Source organism: Mobula hypostoma, chromosome 7, assembly GCF_963921235.1.
Source record: "Mobula hypostoma chromosome 7, sMobHyp1.1, whole genome shotgun sequence".
Lineage (NCBI taxonomy): Eukaryota > Metazoa > Chordata > Chondrichthyes > Myliobatiformes > Myliobatidae > Mobula > Mobula hypostoma.
In genome coordinates this window covers 48,447,877-48,455,163 of record NC_086103.1, presented here as the reverse complement: position 1 = coordinate 48,455,163, position 7,287 = coordinate 48,447,877, and positions in this window count along the sequence as shown.

The window sequence follows — 7,287 nt, the reverse complement described above, 5'->3', positions numbered from 1 at the left end:
TCACTCTGGGGTGTGTAGGTTTTGTCATCACTATGAACAGTTGAACGTATTCTTTTACAATGTGAAGCATCTAAGGTTGAAAGAAATCAAATGCAGGCTACACTACTATTTTTGGGGGCTGATAAACTTTATTAAGTTATGGAAATGACTTTAATTTTATTCACAGTATTGTCTTTCATTATTTACAATCAATGGGGCTTTTTCAGGTAATTGTTTTAATTTGATAAAGAACTGGTAATGTATGGATCCATTTCTTTTAGAGCAATGACATACTCCCGTTAACACAGTGTATTGATCTGTTGTCTGTGCATGCGCATTGTCCCCTCCCCCCAAAAGAAAAATGGCATCAGACATTTCAAGTCAGCTCCTCACCACCCAGAAACACATAGGTTAGCTGAATGGTTTATCCAAACCTTCAAGAAGTCCATTAAAGCGATGACAAGGAGGACGGTTCTCTACAGCACAAGGTGGACAACTTATTTTTTGTGTATCAGAACGCTGTTCATGCAACAACAAATCAAATACCTGCCATGCTGTTCATGAGCAGGAATTTGAGATCTCTGAGACCTCCTGAAACCAGACGTAGGGAGGGAAGTGAAGAATAAACAATTCAGCCAGCAGCCAAATGAAACAGCAAAGAGCTTTGAGATTGGACAGATAGGCCTAGTGCATGATTGCCAAGAAAACAAGTGGACACCCGATAGGAGAGCAACAAGAACTGGACCACTGGTGTACACAGTGGATGTTGGCAAACAGACATGGAGAAGTCATGTGGAGCAGATATTGGATGCTCAACCGAAGAACACACCTGAGTCGACTGAATCTAACAAGACAGACACATTACAGTCACTGGACTTGCCTCTCAGTGATGATCATGTCACTGACAGCAACATCAACACTGGAAACCAAGAACATTGTCTTTGATAAGATACCTACCAAACCTGATGTCACTCCACAGGTCCAGAGGCGCTATCCTGAAAGAAACAGAGTGCCACCCAAAAGACTGAACCTTTGGAACTGTGAAGTTAGCTATGGACTGTTATTGTGAAGGCATGTTTATTTGGAATATGGATTTATGAAAGGAAAATTGAATGTTTTGTACATATACAGTTTTATGTTGCATTAATCTAAAGGGGGAGGAAGTGTAATGTATGAATCTATTTCTTTTAGACCAATTAAGCACAACATATTGATTTGATGTCTACGTTGTTCCCCTCTCTCACTGCAATGTGAACACGCCAGTGTGCGCACTTTTACTTAATTGATATATACTTGTGCACAGACCCAAGAAACTAGTAAGAATTTTATTTTCCAATTCTCTACACCACACTGTTGGACTGCCAACAGCCATTAAAAGTCAGAAGAAGGTGTGTTGTAGTTGTATGATGTGGTAGCTGATGGACTCATTATGATTCATGGGGACCACATCGGCCACAAATTTTGGTTGTTTGAGGAACTCAGGCTCAGAGTTGATTATCTGGAAGCTGAGCTTCAAACGCTGATGTATTAGGGAGGGGGAGATTTACCTGGACACTGTGTTTCAGGAGGCATCACACCCATTCGATTAACTGTTTCAAATTCAGTCTGTGAGAACAAGAGGGTGTGACTGCACATGAGGCAGGTATGGGGGTCCAAGAGGTCCAACAGGTAGCACTGGAGTAGCCTCAGTTCTTGAGCTTGTCCAACAGATCAGAGATTCTTGCTCCCTGCAGCCTAATCATGGCAATGTGATTTAGGGAGCCATTCAAAAAGGAAGACAGAGATATATAGATAGATGAGAAATGTGGCTGTAATAGGGATCAGAATTGTTTCGACACAGTTCTCTGTTGCAAAGATTGAGAGACCAGGTGGCTGTATTGCCTGCCTGGTACCCAGGTTTGGGACGTCTCTTCTGACCTGCAGAGGAATTTGAATTCAATTGTGTGGTCCAAGTAGGTACCAACGATACAAGCAGAACAAGGAAAGAGGTAATGTGGAGGGATTATGAGAAGTTATGGACTACATTTAAAAAAGAAAAGAACAAAAGAAGATAATAACCTCAGATTGTTGCCCAAGCCACATGCATATTGACACAGATTAGAGTTAAATCTGTGGCTCAAAGATTAGTGTGGGAGAAGTGGAGTTGAATTCTTGGGACCTTACTGCAGTCATGTCTGAAAGAAGGCAATAGCTGTGAACTAAACATCCAAGGTTACACATCCTTGGGGAAGAAAAAGGCATTGGGCAGATGGGGTGGGGCAGCTCTATTGGTGTAAAATGAAATTAAATCCTTATCAAAAAGTGTCATAGGATCAGATGATGCAGAATCCCTGTTGTTAGAGTCAATAAACTACATGAGTAAAAAGATCCTGAATGAAAGTTATATACAGGCCTCCAAATAGTAGCCAAGATGTGAGTATAAGTTGCAACGGGAGAAAGGCAATATTACAGTGATCATTGGGGACCTAATAAGTATGTTATCTGGGAAAAACCAGTTTGGTAGTGAATCCCAAGGGAAGGAATTTGTAGAATATCAACCCAGATAGCTTTTAGAGCAGCTTGTGGCTCAGCACACAAGGGTAAAGGTAACTCTGGACTTCATATTGTGCAATGAAACAGATTTGATTAGGGAGCTTATGTTAAAGAAACCCATAGTAGGTAGTGATCATAATGTGATCACATATACCCTGCATTTTGAGAGGGAGAAGCTAAAATCAAATGTATTTTTATCGCAGTTGAGTAAAAGTAACAACAGAGGTATAAGAGAAGAGCTGGCCAAAGTTGATTGGAAGGGCAGGCAAGATCCCAGAGGACTGGTGAGCGGCTAATGTTGTACCTCTATTTAAGAAGGGAACAAGGGAAAATCCTGGGACCTGTAGACCTGTGAGTCTCACGTCAATAATAGGGAAATTGCTGGAGAAAATTGTTACGGTTAGGATATATGAGCATTTGAAAACCCATGGCCTAATTAGGAAGAGCCAGCATATCTTTGACAGGAGCAGGCTGTGCCTTACCAACTTGATTGAGTTTTTTGACAAGGTGATGAGAGAGATTGATGAGGGCAGGGCAATGGATGTTGTCTACGTGGATTTTAGGAAGGCATATGACAAAGTCCCCCATAGGAGGCTAATCCAGAAGATTAAGATGCATGGGGTCCACAGTGAATTGGCTGTTTGGATTCAGAACTGGCTTGCGCATAGAAGACAGAGGGTAGTGGTTCAAGGGTCTTATTTGTGCAGGAGATCTGTATTTAATAGTATTCCACAGGGACCAGTGCCAGGAGGCATACTGTATTTGAGTTTGGGACATTGGGTGAGTTTTATGTGAGAATTTTGGAGAGCCATCTATGCTTCTGAGAGAAATTGGAAATACTTTATCTACCTGGATTATGCAATGATTGGTGTGAAGTCACAAGATAAAGGAGGCAAGAAAATGAACAGTCCCAATCATATGTAGTGCATGGAAATGTTAATGCTGGAATGGGAGATGATAAAATTGCTAATATGTAAAGGGAAGAGATAATGTATTAATATAGCAGCTTTTATAATCTTATTATATCATAATATACTGTATATATAGGTAATTTCTGTGTTTCTGTGATATCACACCGGAGGAATATTGTATCATTTCTTAATGCATGCATTACTAAATGACAATAAAAGAGGACTGCGTGTCCTCATAACCTAATCTAATCTAATCTAATTAAGTACTTTATTTTTCAGAATAATATAATTGGACAATGTCAATGCATGACGAAGAACTGTGACATATAAATGTCTGATTATGATGGTCTTATCCAAAATCAGAAATATTAGTACGTTACTCCTTTCTGTGTCTGAGTGATTGGAAGAACCAAATGCTCTTTATTGGAAGATTTTTGCTCAGAAGATTTTTATAATTTCAGAGACTCCATTAACTAGCGCACTACATACAGAACTTCAGCAAAAACACTGAGGAATAATTGGAATATGAAATTATAATGGTGAAAGGATGAGGGGAAAGAGAAAACAGAGGAGGCTTGAGGATTAGTTGGACTAAATGGGTGGTAGCTGTACTCTATCATCTAATTCGAATACAAGGTCATTTGATCTGGCTAGGGTTCTCATAAACTCCTGAAATAATCTTCTAAGTATTGATGGTGTAATAAAATAGTTTAAAACTGCAGAGAATACAGTTTTTGTTTATATTTAGTATTTCATAGACAAAAGCTATTTTATTTTCAAGGTTTACCCTTGGTTCACACTCCCACTTCATGATTCAGGTGGTCACAAGCCCAAGCCCTTGTCACTAAGCAAGAGCTCCTAATACATGGCTTTGAGGAGAGCTGCAGTCACATGTATTGTTAACCATAATGTAGCTTGTCAGATGGATAAGAAGGATCCCAAGTACTTTAAAACAAGTTTATTTGCCTGCATCAACATTTGCCAATCTATCAATGACATCAAGGTAGTGTAGCAGTTAGCATGACGCTATTACAGCTCAGGGCGTCAGAGTTTGGAGTTCAGTTTGATGTCATCTGTAAGAAGCCTATACATCCTCCCCATAGGTTTTCTCCGTGTGCTCCAGTTTCCTCCCGCAGTCCAAATACTAGTTAGTAGGTTCTTTGGTCATTGTAAATTGTCCTGCGATACACTGGAAAGTGTACGGTTATGCACTTTGGCAGAAGAAATAAACGGGCAGACTATTTTTTAAATGGGGAGAGAATTCAAAGTTCTGAGATGCAACGGGACTTGGGAGTCCTCTGCAGGATACCCTTAAGGTTAACCTCCAGGCTGAGTCGGTGGTAAAGACGGCGAATGCAATGTTGGCATTCATTTCTAGAGGAATAGAGTACAGGAGCAGGGATGTGATGTTGAGGCTCTATAAGGTGCTGGTAAGACCTCACTTGGAGTGCTGTGGGCAGTTTTGGGCTCCTTATTTAAGAAAGGATGTGCTGACGTTGGAGAGGGTACAGAGAAGATTCACTAAAATGATTCCGGGAATGAGAGGGTTAACATATGAGGAGCATTTGTCCGCTCTTGGACTGCATTCCTTGGAGTTTAGAAGAATTGTGGGGGACCTCATAGAAACATTTCAAATGTTCAAAGGCATGGACAGAGTGGATGTGGCAAAGTTTTTTCACATGGTGAGGGAGTCTAGTATGAGAGGGCATGACTTAAGGATTGAAGGGCGCCCATTCAGAACAGAGATGCGAAGAAATTTTTTTAGCCAGAGGGTGGTGAATCTACGGAATTTGTTGCCACGGGCGGCAGTGGAGGTCAAGTCGTTGGGTGTATTTAAGGTAGATTGATAGGTATCTGAGTAGCCAGGGCATTAAAAAAGGTGAGAAGGCGGGAGAGTGGGACTAAATGGGAGAATGGATCAGCTCATGATAAAATGGCGGAGCAGACTCGATAGGCCGAATGGCCAACTTCTGCTCCTTTGTTTTATGGTCTTATGGTTAAATTGGGAATTGTCGGGGTTTATGGGCGGCGCAGCTTGAAGGGCCAAAACGGACTATTCTGCACTGTATCTCCAAGTAAAACAGACTGGGGTAGAAATGTATGTGCAACAAATGAAAGATGTGATGTGTGCAAGTGAAACTCTGCTTCTAAAATTCTGTTTAACTGATGTCAATGATGCCCAGTTTCAGAATGGAGTGCAATGCACATACAATATTACTACATTTTGTGTTAGCATATGAATTGTGAACTTTATGAAAGGCTGCTTTAAGGCAGGTCCTTTCAAGATGTACTATTTTTCAATCACTCACAATATGTCAGTATTGCTGCAATCCTGACATTTATTGCCGATCCCGACTTCCTCTTGAATTCAGTCGCTTGACGAGTGATTTCAGAGCAAGTAAGAGTCAACCACATTGTTCTGGCTGGGGAGTCACTGCAGGCCAGTTATGAATGGTTGATTTTGTTCCATGTTTACCAGTGAACCAAATGGGTTTTTAACAGCAATGCAAAAGTTACCTGGTCACTGTTACTAATACGCATACTTTTCATTCTGGATTATTTAATTAAATGCCCTACTTAATCAACATGAAAGGAGATGGTAGTTTTCTGTGTGGACCACCATGAGCTGATTTTTTAAAATTCATTTACGGGATGTGGGCATCACCAGCTAAGCCAGCATTTATTGCCCATCCCTAGTTGCCCTTGAGAAGGTGGTTATGAGCTGCCTTCTTGAACCACTGCTGTCCCTGAGGTGCAGGTACACCCACAGTGCAGTTAGGGTGGGAATTCCATGATTTTGACCCAGCAACAATGAAGGAAAGGCAATGTGTTTCCCAGTCAGGATGATGAGTGACCTGAAGGGGGATTTCCAAGTGGTAGTGTTCCCCAGTATCTGCTGTTCTCGTCCTTCATGATGGTAGTGGCCGAGGGTTTGGAAGGTGCTGCCTTAGAAACTTTGGTGTGTTGTTGTAGTGCACTTTGTAGATAGTACACATTGCTGCAACTGTCCGTCGATGGTGGAGGGATTGGATGCTTGTGGAAGGGGTACCAATCAAGTGAGCTGCCTTGTACTGGATGGTGTCAAACTTCTCAACTGTTGATGGAGCTGCACTCATCCAGGCGAGTGGCGAGTATTCCATTACACACCTGACCTCAGCCTTGTAGACATTGGACAGGCTTTGGGACGCCAGGAGGTGAGTTACATGCCGCAGGATGCCTAGCCTTTGACCTGCTCTGGTAGCCACAGTGTTTATATGGCTAGACCAGTTTAGTTTCCTGTCAACGGTACCCCCAGGATGTTGATAGTAGGGGATTCAGAGATGGTGATGCCACTGAATGTCAAGGGACAATGGTGAGAGCCTCTTTTGTTGGAGGTGGTCATTGCCTGCACTTGTGTGGCTCGAATGGTACTTGTCACTTGTCAGCCCAAGCCTGGATATTGTCCAGTTCCTGCTGCATTTGGATATGAACTGCTTCACTATCTGAGCAGTCACAAATAGTCATAGTCATAGTCATACTTTATTAGTCCCGGGGGGAAATTGGTTTTCGTTACAGTTGCTCCATAAATAATAACTAGTAATAGAACCATAAATAGTTAAATAGTAATATGTAAATTATGCCAGAAAATTATGAAATAAGTCCAGGACCAGCCTATTGGCTCAGGATGTCTGACCCTCCAAGGGAGGAGTTGTAAAGTTTGATGGCCACAGGCAGGAATGACTTCCTATGACGCTCTGTGCTGCATCTCGGAGGAATGAGTCTCTGGCTGAATGTACTCCTGTGCCCACCCAGTACATTATGTAGTGGATGGGAGACATTGACCAAGATGGCATGCAACTTAGACAGCATCCTCTTTTCAGACACC